Raw genomic sequence first — 21,092 nt, forward strand, 5'->3', positions numbered from 1 at the left:
TTACTGAATCAGAAATTTCCACAGCTGGGGCTCAGGAATCTGCATTTTTGCACTCCTACCCACCATAGGCTTTCCCTTGTGGCTTAACTGGTAAAGAATCTGCCTGCAATGGGAGAGACCTGGGTTCTATCCCTGGGCTGGGAATATCCCCTGGTCAAGAGTATTCTGGTCTGGAGAATTCCATGGAATGTATAGTCCATGGGGTCGCAGAGTCAGACACGACGGACTTTCACTTTCTTTCACACACACTCCCAGACGGATTATCCTGTATAGTACACTGTGAGAACTACAGGTATGAACGCTGGGTGCTTCAGTTGAAGCTTCCCCAGAGGCATGGTCTCGGGAGGCAGCAGGATCAGGATCTGGGTGATCAGCCGCTGGAAAAGGCACCCATAGCAAATGCGCTTGTCTCTGGCGACACCTGCTGGTCGAGAGTAACAATTATCAAACGCTCAACCTCTGAAACTACACAGATGTTTTTCTTACTGGGTCCAGATTCTGAGGGCGCTGCATTGTAGTGTCTGAATTCTAACAGCGATGATTAATATACCCAAAGCCCCAGGTATCTAGGGGATATGCTTTTATATCTGTATCCTCTTTTCACTAACTTCAAGTAGAATCAGTATATATTTGAAGAATGTCATCCTTCAATTATCTTACATGTTTCTTAGAACAGATGTTCTTATTTCACATCTACTTGAAACATTACCAACCCTTGAATTTCCTCTGAAAGGATTTACTGAACTCTTTGGCTAGAGAACTTATTCTTTGTGCTTGTTTTAGAGAAAGAATGAGAAACCAGCTTTTATCTCTCATTGATGCCTCCAGGCAAGATAAAGAAAAAATGCTTCATAATATCTTGGTTCCTTCTATTTACTGAGCACCTACTGGGAGCTGCCCTCCCAGAGAACTCGCGGCTCAGGAACTGAGAGGGCGCAAGCCTAGTCCCTACAGCAGAAGTGTGTGTGGTGTGGAGAGGGAGAGGTGGAGTCAAGGAATAAGCTGAGACCTGGGGAAGATTCATTCTTCCAGATCATTCATGGACATGACCACATCTCAAATTCCCAGACAAGAGACTGGTATGTGCTGAAACATAGATTGGAAGTGTGAGATAGCGTTTGGGGTAAATATCTCTGCAAAGGGGTAACCTCCAAATAAGGTATGAGGCTGGAATTCAGTGATGCGTGATGGGGCCAAGAAGTTAGGCCAAACCTTGCCCCCTTGCCAAGGTTAGATTTCATCCTATAGGTGGTGACTAACCACTGAAGGGTTTAAGATATGCTTTTTATCAGACTATTCCACTGGAAGGTCAATACACAAAACAGAGCACCTCCCTTTTATCTGATGGTCTACAAATCCAAGTCCACATTCCTGACTAAAATTGTATCTAGTAGCTGAGAATGTCATGCAGCTTCAACACACAAAAACTCCCAGTCCATCTGAAAAGACTTTCAGCGTTCTAGCAAATAGATTTGGCCTGTGTGTTGTTAACAGGGGTTTGTTTGTTTATTTAATGCAGCTATTTGACAGAGCTGGCTCTCTGCGCCTTTTATTTAGAGCTTCTGTACTGTCTCCTCTTCCTGTGTTAACAGGGCCTCACCCCCAGCAGTGCCAGTCACACACCCCCCAGGGAAATCCCACAGGTGTCCTGAAGGCCAAAAACTGAGCACTGGATTATATTCAGAGCCTGAGGCCTGAAATAAACCAGTTCATTATTTTGTGCACAATTTTTCACCTTTCAGTTCAGTTCAGTTTCAGTTCAGTCGCTCAGTTGTATCTGACCCTTTGTGACCCCCATGGACTACAGCACACCAGGCCTCCCTGTCCATCACCAAATCCCAGAGCTTGCTCAAACTCATGACTATCAAGTCAGTGATGCCATCCAACCATCTCATCCTCTGTCATCCCCTTCTCCCGTCTTCAATCTTTCCCAGCATCAGCGTCTTTTTAAATGAGTCAGTTCTTTGCATCAGGTGGCCAAAGTATTGGAGTTTCAGCTTCAGCATCAGTCCTTCCAATGAATATTCAGGACTGATTTCCTTTAGGACAGACTGGTTGGATCTCCTTGCAGTCCAAGGGACTCTCAAGAGTCTTCTCCATCACCAGAATTCAAAAGCATCAATTCTTTGGCACTCAGCTTGCTTTATGGTCCAACTCTCACATCCATACATGACTACTTACTGGAACAACCATAGCTTTGACTAGATGGACCTTTGTCAGCAAAGTCGTATCTCTGCTTTTTAATATGCTGTCTAAGCTGGTCATAGCTTTTCTTCCAAAGAGCAACATCTTTTAACTTCATGGCTGCAGTCACCATCTGCAGTGATTTTGGAGCCCAAGAAAATAAAGTCTGTCACTATTTCCATTGTTTTTCACCTTTAAAATACAAGTGATCATGGATTTATTTCCATGATGCTTTCACAGCAGGATGAGGTGCTCAGTCATGCTACATTATTAAGACCTTCCCTCAAGAAGGACAAGCACAATCTTTGTTTCTTCCACCTCCCTTCTGCTTCAATCACTATGCACAGCCTTATACACTTGGCATGGTCAAGAGGAAAAAGGATCCTGGTGGGCTACAGTCCATAGGGTCGCAAAGAGTTAGACCCAACTAAAGTGATTGAGCACACACGCACACATGGAGGAAAAAGCATGGAATTTGAAATCTGAAGTACTTGAATCTCATCCTTCCCTATGACATCCCCTCCCCCATTCCATTGTGTTGGCAAGTCAGTTAACATTTCCTCTTTCTTTACCTGGCAAAGGGAGCTAATAATACCTTTTCTTGTATGGAATAGCTGAGCGCAGTGCCCAATGCACAGCAGGACCTTAATAAATGTGAGCTTTCCCCCTTCTTTTTCTATCCTTCCCTTGATACCAGTGAGTCATCAAAAGACCAGGAGGCACACAGCCTTCAGACTGCAGCAGTGGTGAGTGGCCATGAGTGCATGCTGCTCTGTGCTATTCTATGGAGTTTACCTCTGAAGCAGGTTAATTGGTGGCTCAGACAGTAAAGAATCTGTCTGCATTGCAGGAGACCCAGGTTCAACCTCTGGGTCAGGAATATCCCCTGGAGAAGGGAATCTATCCACTCCAGTATTCTTGCCTGGAGAATTCTATGGATGGAGGAGCCTGGCAGGCTACAGTCCATGGGGTTGCTAAGAGCTGGACACAACTGAGTGACTAACACTTTCAATTTCAGGCTAATAAAATAAGAGACCTTTTCGTAGTTTCAGATCTTTTGTCCCAATCTCTCTGTCTAGAGGATAGGACTCAGCACTTTTACTGTTATGACCCAGGTTTGATCCCTGATCAGGGAACTGATATCCCACAAGCTGGGTGGCATGGCCAAAATTTTTAAAAAGTCTTTTTTGAGCTCTTTCAAGCATGGAGTCTGATGACCATCAACTAGCCACCCACCCTCCTGCAGTTTTGAGAAGAATCCAGTCCTGTCAATTAGTGCATCACTGGACATGGACCACAACCCTGATATGATGTCTGAAGCCCGGCTCCCCTGACCTGTGGGCGGGGCTGCCCCATCTGCGCAGAGAAGCAGCTGGTGCCTGACTGGCCGACCCCAAATCCAGAGAGGGTCTCATAGCCACTCATGCTGAAGTAGGACTTTCTTATTGGTAGCTGTTACCTAACAGACTGAGATCTCTTACTTGTCTGCCAAGCCAACAGTCTAAAGAACATTACTCTGAAAGATTTGGTCCAAAGTTAATCTTTGACTTAAAGGGACACTATTTTAGGGACAGTTCCCATCACATATGTTTTGTTCTGTTGTATTCATCTACTCTTAGTATCCCAAAAATGTAGAGAACTTGGCAAATTATGACTAAATACAATATGGCAGTGAATGTGACAGTCAAAATAGAGCCAAATGGGGCTTCCCTGGAGGCTCAGTGGTCAAGAATCCACCTGCCAATGCGGGAGACACAAGTTTGATCCCTGATCTGGGAGCATCCCACATGCCGTGGATCAACTCAGCCCATGTGCCACAACTGTTGAGGCTGTGCTCTGGAGCCCAGGAGCTGAACTATTGAGCCAATGTACCATAACCACTGAAGCTCACGTGCCCTACAGCCCGTGCTCCACAACAAGAGAAGCCTTTGCACTGGGGCTAGAGTGTAGCCCCCGATGGCCACAATTAGAGAAAGGCCCCCTCAGGAGATAAGACCCCACACAGCTAAAAAATAAATAAATGAAATCATTTTTTGAAAAAGGGTAAACCCTAAGAATTCTCATCACAAGGAAGAAGATTTTAAAAAATAGAGCCAAATGACAAAAGACTGAAAAGCCACAAAAGAAAAAGACAAGTTGAAGAAACATCATATTAACACAGAGCCCTTTGGTGGGAAACATGCTAATAGCTCACACAGCTTTTGTACTTTGAGTGTGACTAGTACCAATGACAGCCCAAGCGTGGCTGCAAGACAGAGCGGCATGACTGATGTGGGGAGCTGATGGTGATGGTAAAACATTACCTTGCTTTATTCCTACTTGAAGGATTCTTAAAGTCTGATTCTTAAGAAAAAGTTTTGTAATTAGCTCACAATGTTGTGTTAATTTCTGCTGTACAGCAAAGTGACCCAGATATACATATATATATATATATATATATAATCTTTCATATTTTTTTCCATTACGATTTATCAGAAGAGACTGAATATAGTTCCCTGTGCTATACATTAGGACCTTGTTTATCCATCCTATACATAATAGTTTGCATCTTCTCATCCCAAACTCCCAGTCCTTTTACTCCCCCATTCTCCCCTCCCTGGCAACCACAAGTATCTTCTCTATGTCTGTGAGTCTGTATTTGTTTCTAAAGATTGTGCACATTCTTTAACCCAGCAATTGTGTATTTAGAAATTAAAGATGTGTGAGAATATTTTGTTGTGAACCAGAGTCTTGTTCATAATCACAAAATATGGCAACCAACCTAAATATCCAACATAGAAAATGAGGTAAACAAATCACATCTACACCTGTTCTTCCCTGGTCCCTCCTCTCTCAATAAACGGAACCATCATTAAATCAGTTGCTCAAGCCAGAAACCTAGAATCATTTAAAAATTTCATCCTTCTCTTTCTACTTTTCTTTCCAAGTCTTATCATTTTCCAAAATACACAGGGTATCATCTTGTAGGTGTATTAACTTAAGCAGGTAACAGACACCATAAAGCCTAAAAGCTAATGAGGAAGATTGACGGCTTTCAAGTGTTTACTCACCACTGATAGAGGAATATGTATCCTCTGCTCATTCCTGGGTAGTGACTAGGAAAAATAAAGAGAACAGTAAGGCGTTGTTTTGTTTTTGAAATATTTGTTTAGGCTACATTGGGTCTTAGTCGTGGCACACATCATTGCATCATGTAGGATCTTTCACTGCTGTGCACAGACTCTCTAATTGTGGTGCTCAGGCTCAGTAGTTGCAATACATGGGCTTAGTTGCTCTGTGCTATGTGGAGTCTTCCCCAACCAGGGATCGAATTCACTTCCCGTCCATTGTAAGGTGGATTCTTAACCGCTGGACCACCAGGGAAGTCCCTAGAAGGCATTGTTTAAGAAGCCAGCTAATTGGGTGTGGATGACTCCACAAATATCATGGAAGATGAAACTCATCTGAGAACCATGGACAAGGAAGAATTAGGAAACACTGAGGGCAGCGGCTGGGAGGACCAACCCCATGTCCAAGGAGCAGTGGCTGCGTGGGCGCAGGAGGGCCGAGAGGAGCTACTCCACGTTCAAGGTCAGCAGGGGCGGCGGTGAGGAGATACCTCTCATCCAAGGTGAGGAACAGCGGCTGCGCTTTGCTGGAGCAGCCGTGAAGAGATACCCCACATCCAAGGTAAGAGAAACCCAAGTAAGACGGTAGGTGTTGCAAGAGGGCATCAGAGGGCAGACACATTGAAACCATAATCACAGAAAACTGGTCAGTCTAATCACACGGACCACAGCCTTGTCTAACTCAGTGAAACTAAGCCATGCCCTTTGGGCCACCCAAGACGGGCAGGTCATGGTGGAGAGGTCTGACAGAATGTGGTCCACTGGAGAAAGGAATGGCAAACCACTTCAGTATTCTTGCCTTGAGAACCCCATGAACAGTATGAAAAGGCAAAATGATAGGATACTGAAAGAGGAACTCCCCAGGTCAGTAGGTGCCCAATATGCTACTGGAGATCAGTGGAGAAATAACTCCAGAAAGAATGAAGGCATGGAGCCAAAGCAAAAACAATACCCAGCTATGGATGTGACTGGTGATAGAAGCAAGGTCCAATGCTGTAAAGAGCAGTATTGAATAGGAACCTGGAATGTCAGGTCCATGAATCAAGGCAAATTGGAAAGTGTTCAAACAGCAGATGGCAAGACTGAATGAAACATTCTAGGAATCAGCGAACTCAAATGGACTGGAATGGGTGAATTTAACTCAGATGACCATTATATCTACTACTGCAGGCAGGAATCCCTCAGAAGAAATGGAGTAGCCATCATGGTCAACAAAAGAGTCCGAAATGCAGTACTTGGATGCAATCTCAAAAACGACAGAATGATCTCTGTTCGTTTCCAAGGCAAACCATTCAATATCACAGTAATCCAAGTCTATGCCCCAACCAGTAAAGCTGAATAAGCTGAAGTTGAAGGGTTCTATGAAGACTTACAAGACCTTTTAGAACTAACACCCAAAAAAGATGTCCTTTTCATTATAGGGGACTGGAATGCAAAAGTAGGAAGTCAAGAAACACCTGCAGTAACAGGCAAAGTTGGCCTTGGAATACGGAATGAAGCAAGGCAAAGGCTAATAGAGTTTTGCCAAGAGAACGCACTGGTCATAGCAAACACCTTCTTCCAACAACACAAGAGAAGACTCTACACATGGACATCACCAGATGGTCAACACCAAAATCAGATTGATTATATTCTTTCCAGCCAAAGATAGAGAAGCTCTATACAGTCAGCAAAAACAAGACTGGGAGCTGACTGTGGCTCAGATCATGAACTCCTTATTGCCAAATTCAGACTTAAATTGAAGAAAGTAGGGAAAACCACTAGACCATTCAGGTATGACCTAAATCAAATCCCTTACGATTATACAGTGGAAGTGAAAAATAGATTTAAGGGACTAGATCTGATAGATAGAGTGCCTGATGAACTATGGACGGAGGTTCGTGACATTGTACAGTAGACAGGGATCAAGACCATCCCCACGGAAAAGAAATGCAAAAAAGCAAAATGGCTGTCTGGGGAGCCCTTACAAATAGCTGTGGAAAGAAGAGAAGTGAAAAGCAAAGGAGAAAAGGAGAGATATAAGCATCTGAATGCAGAGTTCCAAAGAATAGCAAGAAGAGATAAGAAAGCCTTCCTCAGTGACCAGTGCAAAGAAATAGAGGAAAATGACAGAATGGGAAAGACTAGAGATCTCTTCAAGAAAATCAGAGATACCAAGGGGACATTTCATGCAAAGATGGGCTCGATAAAGGACAGAAATGGTATGGACCTAACAGAAGCAGAAGATATTAAGAAGAGGTGGCAAGAATACACAGAAGAACTGTACAAAAAAGATCTTCACGACCCAGATAATCACGATGATGTGGTCACTCACCTAGAGCCAGACATCCTGGAATGTGAAGTCAAGTGGGCCTTAGGAAGCATCACTACAAACAAAGCTAGCGGAGGTGATGGAATTCCAGTTGAGCTATTCCAAATCCTGAAAGATGATGATGTGAAAGTGCTGCACTCAATATGCCAGCAAATTTGGAAAACTCAGTGGCCACAGGACTGGAAAAGGTCAGTTTTCATTCCAATCCCAAAGAAAGGCAATGCCAAAGAATGCTCAAACTACCACACAATTGCACTCATCTCACATGCTAGTAAAGTAATGCTCAAAATTCTCCAAGCCAGGCTTCAGCAGTACGTGAACTGTGAACTTCCAGATGTTCAAGCTGGTTTTAGAAAAGGCAGAAGAACCAGAGATCAAATTGCCAACATCCAATGGATCATGGAAAAAGCAAGAGAGTTCCAGAAAAACATCTATTTCTGCTTTATGCCAAACAAAGGCTTTCACTGTGTGGATCACAATAAACTGTGGAAAATTCTGGAAGAGATGGGAATACCAGACCACCTGACCTGCCTCTTGAGAAAGCTGTATGCAGGTCAGGAAGCAGCAGTTAGAACTGGACATGGAACAACAAACTGGTTCTAAATAGGAAAAGGCGTACATCAAGGCTGTATATTGTCACCCTGCTTATTTAACTTCTATGCAGAGGACATCATGAGAAACGCTGGACTGCAAGAAGCACAAGCTGGAATCAAGATTGCTTGGAGAAATGTCAATCACCTCAGATATGTAGATGACACCACCTTTATGGCAGAAAGTGAAGAGGAACTAAAAAGCCTCTTGATGAAAGTGAAAGAGGAGAGTGAAAAAGTTGGCTTAAAGCTCAACATTCAGAAAACGAAGATCATGGCATCCGGTCCCATCACTTCATGGGAAATAGATGGGGAAACAGTGGAAACAGTGTCAGACTTTATTTTTGGGGGCTCCAAAATCACTGTAGATGGTGACTGCAACCATGAAATTAAAAGATGCTTACTCCTTAGAAGAAAAGTTATGACCAACCTAGATAGCATATTGAAAAGCAGAGACATTACTTTGCCAACAAAGGTCCATCTAGTCAAGGCTATGGTTTTTCCTGTGGTCATGTATGGATGTGAGAGTTGGACTGTGAAGAAGGCTGAGCGCTGAAGAATTCATGCTTTTGAACTGTTGGTGTTGGAGAAGACTCTTGAGAGTCCCTTGGACTGCAAGGAGATCCAACCAGTTCATTCTAAAGGAGATCAGTCCTGGGTGTTCTTTGGAAGGAATGATGTTAAAGCTGAAACTCTAGTACTTTGGCCACCTCATGCAAAGAGTTGACTCGTTGGAAAAGACTCTGATGCTGGGAGGGATTGGGGGCAGGAGGAGAAGGAGATGACAGAGGATGAGATGGCTGGATGTCATCACCGACTCGATGGATGTGAGTTTGAGTGAACTCCGAGAGTTGGTGATGGACAGGGAGGCCTGGCGTGCTGCGATTCATGGGGTTGCAAAGAGTCAGACATGACTGAGCGACTGAACTAACTGATCCAGGTTTGTATTGATACATGTAAATCATACATACGGTACTATATTGATAATTTAAGATATTTTTCAAAGTTAATTTTGACTCGATGGTATCAGTATAACCTTATGACCCTGAGCCTCAGGGTCCTCACCCTTGCCCTCTTCCCTCTGAACCCCTTCCACTGCGCAAGGAGTCCACTTGAAGCCCACTTATTCCCCCTGAGACCACACAGGACCCCAGAACTCCCACTTCAGACAAGGTCTGCATGGCTCTCTTCTCCAGGTACTTCCTCCTAAGGGTAGATCATATCTGTGGTAGACGGTGTGGATGGAGCTTGGATTAGTGGGTTCAGGAGCAGGGTCTTTGTCCTCTTGCCTCAGCCCTGAAAATGTTAGCAGCCACCTTGGATGAGGGCTTCTCTGGTGGCTCAGCTGGTAAAGAATCCACCTGCAATGCAGGAGATCTGGGTTCGATCCCTGGGTTGGGAAGATTCCCTGGATAAGGGAATGGCTACCCACTCCAGTATTCTGACCTGGAGAACTCCATGGACAGTATAGTCCATGGGGTCACAAAGAGTCAGACACAACTGAGTGACTTTCACTTCACGTTGGATGAAATGCTTACTACTAACTGTTGGGACTAACCAATTCCCCATGCCATTATGGGGCTTCCCAGTTGGTGCTAATGGTAAAGAATATGCAGAAGACACAAAAGACTCGGGTTCAATCCCTGGGTCAGGAAAATCCCCTGGAGTGGGAAATGACAACCTGCTCCAGCATGCTTGCCTGAAAAATTCCATGGACAGAGGACCCTGTTGGGCTACAGTCCATGGAACCACGGAGAGTTAGATGTGACTGAACAACTAAACACACACACACACACACACACACACACACACCATTGTATCTCATATCCAGCTATTACCTCAACACTACTCCAAGTCCCCTAGGATCTCTTGTTTGGGTTTTTGCTGTACTTTCCTAACTAGTCTACATCACATCTCACACTTTTCCTCCCCAGTCCATTCTTCAACACATTACAAGCAGAGTGGGCTTTTCTAAAATAGAAATCAGACCACATTACTTCGACAGACAGAAAGTACAGTACCTACTCCCTGCCACAGCACAGAAGCCCACTGGCTTGTCTGTCCAAGCCTCATTAAGTGTGAGCCACAGTGAGGAACCCCTTTCATTTTCCAGTACTTCCTACGAATTTTTCCGCCTCAGGGCCTTCTTATGCATGGCTCTCTCTGCTTAGAACATTCTTCTCAGTTTTCACATGACAGGTTCTTCATCCTTCAAGTCCACAATTTTCCCCCCAGGCAGACCTTCTGCACTCAACTGTATATGCCTATTTTTTTTCCTCCTAGTAGCCATTATTTTTTTTTTTCCTTCAGGGCATTTTATCACAAAATAGGCCTTCAGTATTCCTTTTTCTTGTTTATTTGTTTAATGCCTATTTCCCCCCTCATCAAATTATAAGCATCATGATCATAATGTATATACCAGAATTTAGCACATCATAGTACATATATGCAATTAAGTAATCTATATAATTGAATATTATTTAGTAAATAAAAATAATGTTTTCTATGGATATTACTGGTATAGAAATTTGGACATGATATAATTTTAAATGAAAACAAGGTCATATAGTAATATATAATCTCATTTGTCTTTTATAAGTGTGAATGTATGCTACATATGTTTACAAATTTGTGTATGTGTTTATGTTTAAAAATTGTGTAAGATGTAACAGTGGTTATCTGGGTTGGAAAATTGTGAGTGCAGTTTATTTTCTTAATTTTTTAAAATACTGATTGTGTATTATCTTCTTAAGATGATATTTTAATTTTTTAACTAAATAAACACCTCATACTACCTATACAGAAACTATTACAGTAACTTGACATTTTACCTGGAAGCAGTCTAGATGTCCAGCATTAAGGGAATGTTGAACCAGAAGATGGAACATACATTCAACAAAATGCTGCTGCTAAGTCACTTCAGTAGTGTCCGACTCTGTGCAACCTCATAGACAGCAGTCCACCAGGCTCCCCCGTCCCTGGGATTCTCCAGGAAAGAACACTGGAGTGGGTTGCCATTTCCTTCTCCAGCGCATAAAAGTGAAAAGTGAAAGTGAAGTCGCTCAGTTGTGTCCAACTCTTAGCGACCCCTAGGCGGCCATTAAAAATCATTTAATGTGATCAATGTCACAGCATGGTAAATCCTAATCATATAACATTAACTCAGAGATGAATAGAAAATAGGATGAAATAATAGAAATAATTTTTAAATGATTAAAAATCATTTAATGTGACCAATGTCACAGCATGGTAAATCCTAATCACATAACATTAACTCAGAGATAAATAGAAAATAGGATTAAATAATAGAAATAATTTTTAAGTGATGTCATTGCTTTGGAGTGATAGATTTTTTGTTTGCTCTCCAAACGTCCTGTAATAACAGTTTTTACAATTAACTTTTTTATTTTTAAAGGAAGTATGTGTTTTAACAACTTATATATGATCTCACCTTGTTACATGTTATTTTTCTTTGGTAAGAATATTTGTGTTATGTAGTCTTTCTATACAGGCTACATCAAAAAAAAAAAAGAAAATCTCAAATATCCTGGGATATGTAATGCATCACGCATTCCACAAGGTGGCAGTGTCATTGTATTAAGCAGCTTTGCAGAACTTGGTAGGATTACCTAGTTGAGCTCAGTCGGTCTGTGGTGTCCGACTTATGCGACCCCATAGACTGTGGCACGCCAGGCTTCCCTGTCCATCACCAACTCCCGGAGCTTGCTAAAACTCATGTCCATCGAGTCAGTGATGCCATCCAACCATCTCGTCCTCTGTCATCCCTTTCTCCTGCTTTCAGGCTTTTCCATCATCAGGGTCGTTTCCACTGTCAGTTCTTTGCATCAGGCAGCCAAAGTAATGGAGTTCCAGCTTCAGCATCAGTCCTTCCAAGGAATATTCAGGACTGATTTCCTTTAGGGTGGACAGGTTGGATCTCCCTGCAGTCCAAGGGACTCTCAAGAGTCTTCTCCAACACCACAGTTCAAAAGTATCAATTCTTCAGCACTCAGCTTTCTTTATAGTCCAACCCTGACATCCATACAGGACTACTGGAAAAACCATAGCCTTGACTAGACAGACCTTTGTGGGCAAAGTAATGGCTCTGCTTTTGGATATGCTGTCTAGGTTGGTCATAGTTTTTCTTCTAAGGAGCAAGCGTCTTTTAATTTCATGGCTGCAGTCACCATCTGCAGTGATTTTGGAGCCCCGAAAAATAAGTCTGTCACTATTTCTACTGTTTACCCATCTATTTGCTATAACGTGATGGGCCAGATGCCATGATCTTGGTTTTCTGAATGTTGAGTTTCAAGCCAACTTTTTCTCTCTCTCCCTTCACTTTCATCAAAGGCTCTTTAGTTCTTCTTCGCTTTCTGCCATAAGGGTAGTGTCATCTGTATATCTGAGATTTTTTTTTTTTTAATTTTATTTTATTTTTAAACTTTACAATATTGTATTATTGATGTTTATCCCACCAATCTTGATTTCCAGCTTGTGCTTCATCCAGCCAAGCATTTCACATGATATACTCTGAATATAAGTTAAATAAGCAGGGCGACAATATACACCCTTGATGTACTCCTTTCCCGATTTGGAACCAGTCTGTTGTTCCATGTCCAGTTATGAATGTTGCTTCTTGACCTGCATACAGATTTCAAGAGGCAGGTAATGTGGTCTGGTATTCCCATCTCTTTAAGAATTTTCCAGTTTGTTGTGATCCACAAAGTCAAAGGCTTTGGCGTAGTCAATAAAGCGAAAGTAAATGTTTTTCTGGAACTCTCTTGTTTTTTCTATGATCCAAGGGATGTTGGCAGTTTGATCTCTGGTTCCTTTGCCTTTTCTAAATCCAGCTTGAACATCTGGAAGTGTTCAGTTCACATACTGTTGAAGCGTGGCTTGGAGAATTTTGAGCATTACCTTGCTAGCGTGTGAGTGAGTACATTTGTGTGGTACTTTGAACGTTCTTTGGCATTACCTTTCTTTGGGATTGGAATGAAAACTGACCTTTTCCAGTCCTGTGGCCACTGCTGTTTTCCAAATTTGCTAGCATATTGAGTGAAGCCCTTTCACAGCATCATCTTTTAGGATTTGAAATAGCTCAACTGGAATTTCATCACCTCCACTAGCTTTGTTCATAGTGATGCTTCCTAAAGCCCACTTGACCTCATACTCCAGGATGTCTGGCTCTAGGTGAGTGATCACACCATCGTGGTTATCTAGGTCACCAAGATCTTTTTTGTACAGTTCTTCTGTGTATTCTTGCCACCTCTTCTTAATATCTTCTGCTTCTGTTAGTTCCATACCATTTCTGTCCTTTATTAAGCCCATCTTTGCATGAAATGTTTCCTTTGTATCTCTAATTTTCTTGAAGAGATCTCTAGTCTTCCCCATCCTATTGTTTCCTCTATTTCTTTGCATTGATCACTGAGGAAGGCTTTCTTATCTCTCTGTGCTATTGTTTGGAACTCTGCATTCAGATGGGTATATTTTTCCTTTTCTCCTTTGCCTTTAGTTTCTCGTCTTTTCTCAGCTATCTGTAAGGCCTCCTCAGACAACCATATTGCCTTGTTGCATTTCTTTTTCTTGGGGATGGTCTTGATCACTGTCTCCTGTACAATGTCACAAACCTCTGTCCATAGTTCTTCAGGCATTCTGTCTATGAGATCTAATCCTTTGAATCTATTTCTCACTTTCACTGTATAATCATAAGGGATTTGATTTAGGTCATACCTGAATGGTCTAATGGTTTTCCCTACTTTCTTCTAAGTCTGAATTTGGCAATAAGGAGTTCATGATCTGAGCCACAGTCAGCACCCGGTCTTATTTTTGCTGACATTATAGAGATTCTCCATCTTTGGCTGCAAAGAATATAGTCAATCTGATCTCAGTATTTACCATCTGGTGATGTCCATGTGTAGAGTCTTCTCTTCTGTTGTTGGAAGAGGCTGTTTGCTATGACCAGTGCGTTCTCTTGGCAAAACTCTGTTAGCCTTTGCCCTGCTTCATTCTGTACTCCAAGGCCAAATTTGCCTGTTATTCCAAATATCTCTTGACTTCCTACTTTGCATTCCAGTCCCCTATAATGAAAAAGATATCTTTTGGGGATGTTAGTTCTAGAAGGTCTTGTAGGTCTTCATAGAACTATTCAACTTCAGCTTCTTCAGCGTTACTGGTTGGGGCATAAACTTGGATTGCTGTGGTATTGAATGGTTTGCCTTGGAAATGAACAGAGATCATTCTGTCATTTTTGAGATTGCACACAAGTACTCCTTTTTGGACTCTTTTGTTGACTATGATGGCTACTCCATTTCTTCTAAGGGATTCTTGCCCACAGAAGTAGATATAATGGTCATCAGAGTTAAATTCACCCATTCCAGTCTGATTTAGTTCACTGATTCCTAAAATGTCAACGTTCACTCTTGCCATCTTCTGTTTGATCACTGCTAATTTACCTTGATTCATGGACCTAACATTCCAGATTCCTATGCGATATTGTTCTTTACAGCATCTGACTTTACTTCCATCACCAGTCCCATCCACAACTGGGCATTGTTTTCGCTTTGGCTCCGTCACTTCATTCTTTCTGGTGTTAATTCTCCACTCCTCTCCAGTAGTGTACTGGGCACCTACCAACCTGGGGAGTTCATCTTTCAGTGTCTTATCTTTTTGCCTTTCATACTGTTCATAGGGTTCATGGGGATCACCTGATGCATTGCATTATTCCTAACATTATTTTTCCTGATATTTGATTTACAGTGACATTTACATTCCTTTTAAGTCCCAGGATTGTAATATCTTTTATGGTTTTTATTTTTAAATTATAAGTTAAATAATTCCCTTGGGTGGTAAAATAATTCCTCTCTCTTCACTGCTACTTTGCTCATAAATCTTTTCCATTTTTAAAAATAATGATCAAAGAATATCCGCTGCTATTTCCTAAAAGCCTTTTTATGAATGAGTCCTCATTTACTCCTGCAGAGTAGATGTTCTTCCCATTTCACAGATGAGAAAATAGAAGCTAAAGGAAGATTGGTAATTTGCCCAAAGTCACACAGTTATTTTTAATTCTGTATTTTACCAGAGTCAGAATTCAAGCCCAGTCTCTAGAAAGAATTTGTTAAATAAGTAAATTGAAAAATAAGGAAATAAATGGGTCAGTATGTTTGTATATCTGTCTGCCTATCTATCTACTATCTATCCGATTCAACTCATATAAAAAATAGTTATATGGGGAGTCCCTTGGTGGTATAGTAATTAGGATTTCAGACATTCACTGCCATGGCCCAAGTTCAATCCCTGGTTGGGGAATTGAGATCCCACACACCGTGTGGTGTGGCAAAAAGAAAAATAAAAAGAAAAAGTTTATATGAAACTAACAGCGATGGTTGTGATTTATAGTCCATTTAACGCCATGGACTGTAGGCTGCCAGGCTCCTCTGTCCATGAGATCTCCCAGGCAGAAATACTGGAATGGGTTGCCATTTCCTTCTCCAATATGAAACTAATACAACATTGTAAATCAACTGTACTTCAATAAAAATATAATAAATAAATTAAATGTTATAGTAAGTAAAATACACATTAAATAATTTCTATATAACATGATATATGTTTAACATGAAAAATGCTTCTGCTTACTGTGATATTTGAGACTTTTCCCTATGGTATCAAAATTCTTTGAAAGCTGCACTAATAGATTAACAATACTCTTTCACTTGAATCTAAATATTATATTTTATTCAGTCTTTCTTCTGTAATTGAGTTTAGCAATTGCCTCTCAAAATTAGGGGATTCACACCCACACGCTCATCTATCATTGCTCTCAAGTCATTTCTGGCTACCCTCCCTGCATTCTCTCTGTTCCGGTCAGCAGACCTCTTGGAACCTTGCTGTTCTTTGAATCAGCAGGTATGTCTCAGGGCCTTTGTACTTGCTGCCATGTCTCTGCCTCATGTGCTACAGGTCTCACTACAGAAGCTACCCTATCTGTGAAGCCTTCCTTGAACTACTTATGGAAACAGGTAAACTAACTCTACCACCATATTCCCTGTCTCAGTTAATATCCCTTATTTTTCTGTATAGCACTTATTATCCTTTGACATAAAATTATTTCTTTGCCATCTGTCAAAAAGGTCTCTGCAGTTTTAATTAGAAGACTATTAGGTATTTAAATTAATTTGGAAAAAATAATTATTCCCGTGCAGAACTTTGATATTATCTCAATTTTGTTTGAATCTTCTTTTGTGTCTCTTAGTGTGTGTATGCCTTAATTACAGTTCTTATAGTGTGGGGCTAAATTCCTTACCAAAGCTTTTGATAGTTTTCTTTATTTTCATGAGATATAATTTACATATCATAAAGTTTACCATTTCAGTGTATGATTCATGGTTTTGAGCATTGTCACAAAACTGTGCAACCATGACTGTATCTAACTCCAACACTCTTTAATCATCCCCAAAAGAAGCCCCATACCTTTCAGCAGCCTGTGCCTCTTCCCCTCACTCAGCACCTGACAATCACCAATCTACTTTTTTTCTCTATGGATTTGCCTATTCTTGATATTTCATGCAAACGGAATCACACAATAGCTAGACCCTTTTGTGTGGCTTTTTTCAGTTAGCATAATATTTTCAAGGTTAAACCAAGTTGTAGTGTGTACCGGTACTTCAGTCCTTGTTATGACTGAATAATATTCATTTGTGTGATATGCTACATCTTGTTTATCCATTGTTAAGTTGATGAATATTTAGGTTGTTCACACCTTTTAACTATTATGAATAATACTGCTATGAACATTTGTGTATGAGTTTTTGTGTGGAAATATGTTTTCATTTATCTTAGGCATATACCTAGGAATGGAATTGTTAGGTCATATGGTTTAACTGTGTTTAACTTTGGATGAACTGCCAAACCATGTTACATAGCAGCTGTACCATTTTACATTTCCATTTATGTATGATGGTTCCAGTTTTTCCATATCTTTGACAATATGTGCTATTTTCCATATTTTTTATTGTAGCCATTTTCATGGGTGTGAAGTGTTATCTCATTTTAGTTTTGTTTTGCATTTTCCTAATAACTAATGATTTTAAGCACCTTTCCATGTGTTTTTTATCCATTTGTACATCTTTTTAAGATGAATGTTTATTCAGATCATTTGCCCATCTTTTCACTGGGTAATTTGTCTTTTTGTTGTTGAGCATAAGAGTTCTTTACATAGTATGGATACCAGATGCTTAACAGATATCTGATTTGCAAATATTTTCTCCCACTCTGTGGGGTTTTTTCTCTTTCATATAGTCTCCTTGAAAGCATAAAAGTTTTTAATTTTGATGAAGTCCAATTATCTGGTTTTTCCTTTGGTAGCTTGTTCTTTTCTTGCCATATATAAGAAACCATTGTTGCTGCTGCTGCTAAGTCACATCAGTCGTGTCTGACTCTGTGCGACCCCATAGATGGCAGCCCACCAGGCTCCTCTGTCCCTGGGATTCTCCAGGCAATAACACTGGAGTGGGTTGCCATTTCCTCCTCCAATGCATGAAAGTGAAAAGTGAAAGTGAACTCGCTCAGTCGTGTCTGACTGTTCGTGACCCCATGGACTGCAGCCTATCGGGCTCCTCCGTCCATGGGATTTCCCAGGCGAGAGTTCTGGAGTGGGTTACCATTGCCTTCTCCTAGGTTGTAAAGATTTGGTCTTTCATTTTCTTCTGAGAAGTTCTGAAAGATTTAAATCTTTCAGCTATTTTTAGTCAGTTTTGAACATGGTGTAGAGTATGTGTTCAACTTTCTTCTTTTTGCATGTGGCTGTCTGGTTGTCCAGTCACCCTTTGAGGAAAGATGATTTTTTCTCTATGAAATGGTCTTGGCACTCTTGAAAAGGTCAAAATCAGTTGACTATGGATGCGTGGAATTACTGCTGGACTCATAGTTCTATTCCACTGGTGTTTATGTCTTGGCAGAATTTTTGATAAATACTTGTGTGAACTGTGTACATTTTTGTCTCTAACAAGTACCTGGAGTGTAGTTGAACTGGCCCAGGCTTCTTACCTGTCACCTGGCTTGGGTAAGAGACTGACATCTCCTCTGAGACATGAGGATCTTAAGAGGAACACATACCTGACAAGAAGGTGTAGAACTCTAATTCCACGGGTCTACTTAGAGACAAACTGACAAATTAGGTCCAAATTCCATCTGCTATAGTGTGGTTAAAAGAATTTGAAGCCTTGTTAATTTTAGGCAAATATAACTCCATACACTCATCCCAGCATCTGGTAAGTATCTGTTGAGACCCTCCTTTGTACCATGCTCAATAAAGCAGCTTTTACTATGAGGACTTTTATTTCTCCAATATAAACTATTTGCAAAGTTACCAAAAACAGTAAGTTAACTGTATGAAATTATCTTTTTTTGGTCAAAAACCATTGAATGGTGGCTCTAGTTCATGAACAGTTGATTACAGCTCTTTTCTTTGTCAATAATTATCTAGGAGGCCAACTACAGTAACTGTTTAGGCCACTCCTTGTTAAAGGTAATAAAACCTTATCATTTGTATATAATAAAATGCTTGTCCTTCTGTTCCATTCTGTTGAAGATGGGGGGGAGGATCTGCAGGATTGCATAAAACTTATATCACATTATTAACAAGTGATGTAGAAAGAAAGGGGCAACGACAATGATTCCCTGGGCCTGGAAACTTTGTCTGTCTTTAGATAAAAGCTCTGTTGCACTACAGTCTGCTAGAACAACCAAAGACTGAGCCCTCCTTCCTCTTTACTGATGCCAGAGATCCTATAGTAGCATAGTCCAGTTTGTGTCTGGTAATGTTTAATCCTGATGACAGCCAGAACAAGAATCATCACTCTGAACCCTGGAACAAAGATGGTTTTCTGCTCAGCTTAAGTTCTGTTACAGTGCATTAAAGTGAACTCACAAAGATGGACCAGACTTTTAAATGAAATAATTCCTCTTTAAGTTGTTTAAAATTGAGCCTTCCATTGGACATTATAAAAATAAAAAAATTCTGTTTGTCAAAGACAGCATTTAAAAAAGGAAAGGTAAACCACAGACTGGAAAAATGGTATTTGCAAAATACATTTGAAAAAGGACTCACCTAAAATGTATAAAGAGCTTCTGCATATCAATGAGATAAAGAAAGATAAGCCAAATGGGTAAAAGACATGGATAGACATGTCACAAAAGAGAATAGTCAAATGCCCAATGAGCATATAAAATGATACTTGGCATCTTTAGTTAACAAGGACATGCAAATTAAAACCACAATGAGACACTACTACCCACCCACCCGAATGGCTAAAATTTAAGATGTTGACTAGGTTGTGGAGCAGCTGGAACTCTCATACACTGCTCATAGGAAAAGAAATAAAATAAGCACACTGGAAACTTTGGCTGTAGTATTAAAGTTAAAAATAAATAAACATCCCAAGATCCAGCAAGTCCACTCCTGGTTATGTACCCAACAGAAATGCATGCACATGTGTATTAAAAGAGAAGTTCAATAATGTTCATGGAAGGATTATTTGTAAGGGCCTCAAATTGGAAACACCTCAACTGTCCACAGTAGTTGAATGGTTAAATAAATTGTGGTATATTCATTCAGTGACAAACCATGCAGAAACAAAAAAGAATGAACAATAGCTAACTTGAGAAAACACACATAAATCTCAGAGAGATAATGTTGAGCAGAAAGTTAGACACAAAATAATACATGCAGTGTAATTTAATGGTAGAATCAAGATTAAAAATAGGCAAAACTAATCTATGGTAAAAGAGAGCAGAGTAGTGGTTACTTTAGGGAGTGTGTTGACTGGGAGGGATCAAGACAGAGTCTTCCTGGGTGTTGGAAACAGTCTGTATGTCAATCACCTGTAAAAATTCATTAGCCATGTATTCTTAAGATATGAACATTTTATTGTATTTATTTAATTTTTTTAAGGGGGAGCCTCTGAAGAGGGTAAAACAGGACATAGGGGGGATCAGAAGCAGAGGGATCGTAGTAAAGACAGGAGGTTAAGTGGAAGTCTGTACACTTACAGCAGAGGATCTGAAGCCTTCTTCTCCCTCTGAGCTCCCAGAAATCTAGCAACCATGCCTTCAGACCCTAAGCAGGAGACTGGAAGATTATTCTCTGGGAAATCTGAGTAGGCCAAGGGAAAATACCTAAAGATATTAACACCAGGAGTTCTCCAACAAAATGGCCCAGCCGAATCATCCTGTAGTGAAGTTCTTCAAAACCAACACCTACTCACAAATAAAAAGCTTTTCATTAGTTTTTAGCACCCTATTCTGTTTTTTTTTAATTGATGTATAGCTGATTTATGGGCTTCCCTGATGGCTCAGCAGTAAAAAAATCTACCTGCAATGCAAGAGGCCCAGGTTTCATCCCTAGATGGGGAAGATCCCCTGGAGGAGGGCATGGCAACCCACTCCAGTAGTCCTGCCTAGAGAATCCCATGGACAGAGGAACCTGGCAGGCTGCAGTCCATAGGGTCCCACAGAGTCAAATACAACTGAAGCAACTAAGCAGCAGCAGCACGGCTGACTTACAGTGTTGTGTTAGTTTCTGGTGCACAGCAAAGTGATTCAGTTGTACGTATATACTACATGTACATAAATATGTGTGTGTATATATATATATTCTTTTTCAGATTCTTTTCTTTTATGGATTATTATAAGGTATTGAACATGCTGAGTGCTCCATTCCTTTTTTTAAAGGAATTTAAATTTTTGGTTGTCTTTATTCCTAATGACAAGGGAACATGATGGAATTTAGACCCACTGTCCACCCACCTATCCATCATCCAGGCAGCCACCATCCACCTGTCCACCATCCATCCATCCCTCTTATTTGTTCTTACTGAGCTCCTGATGGGTACCAGGAAT

The 21,092-nt window shown here is 40.8% G+C and overlaps 1 protein-coding gene across 1 annotated transcript in view; it reads left to right on the plus strand.

Annotated features, from left to right (window-relative positions):
- SLC44A1 (solute carrier family 44 member 1) overlaps nucleotides 1-21,092 on the plus strand; it is a 232,341-nt gene that overhangs the window by 203,286 nt on the left and 7,963 nt on the right. The gene's annotated exons all lie outside the window — the stretch shown is intronic.

Source organism: Bos taurus, chromosome 8 (assembly GCF_002263795.3).
Source record: "Bos taurus isolate L1 Dominette 01449 registration number 42190680 breed Hereford chromosome 8, ARS-UCD2.0, whole genome shotgun sequence".
In the NCBI taxonomy this organism is placed as follows: Eukaryota; Metazoa; Chordata; class Mammalia; order Artiodactyla; family Bovidae; genus Bos; species Bos taurus.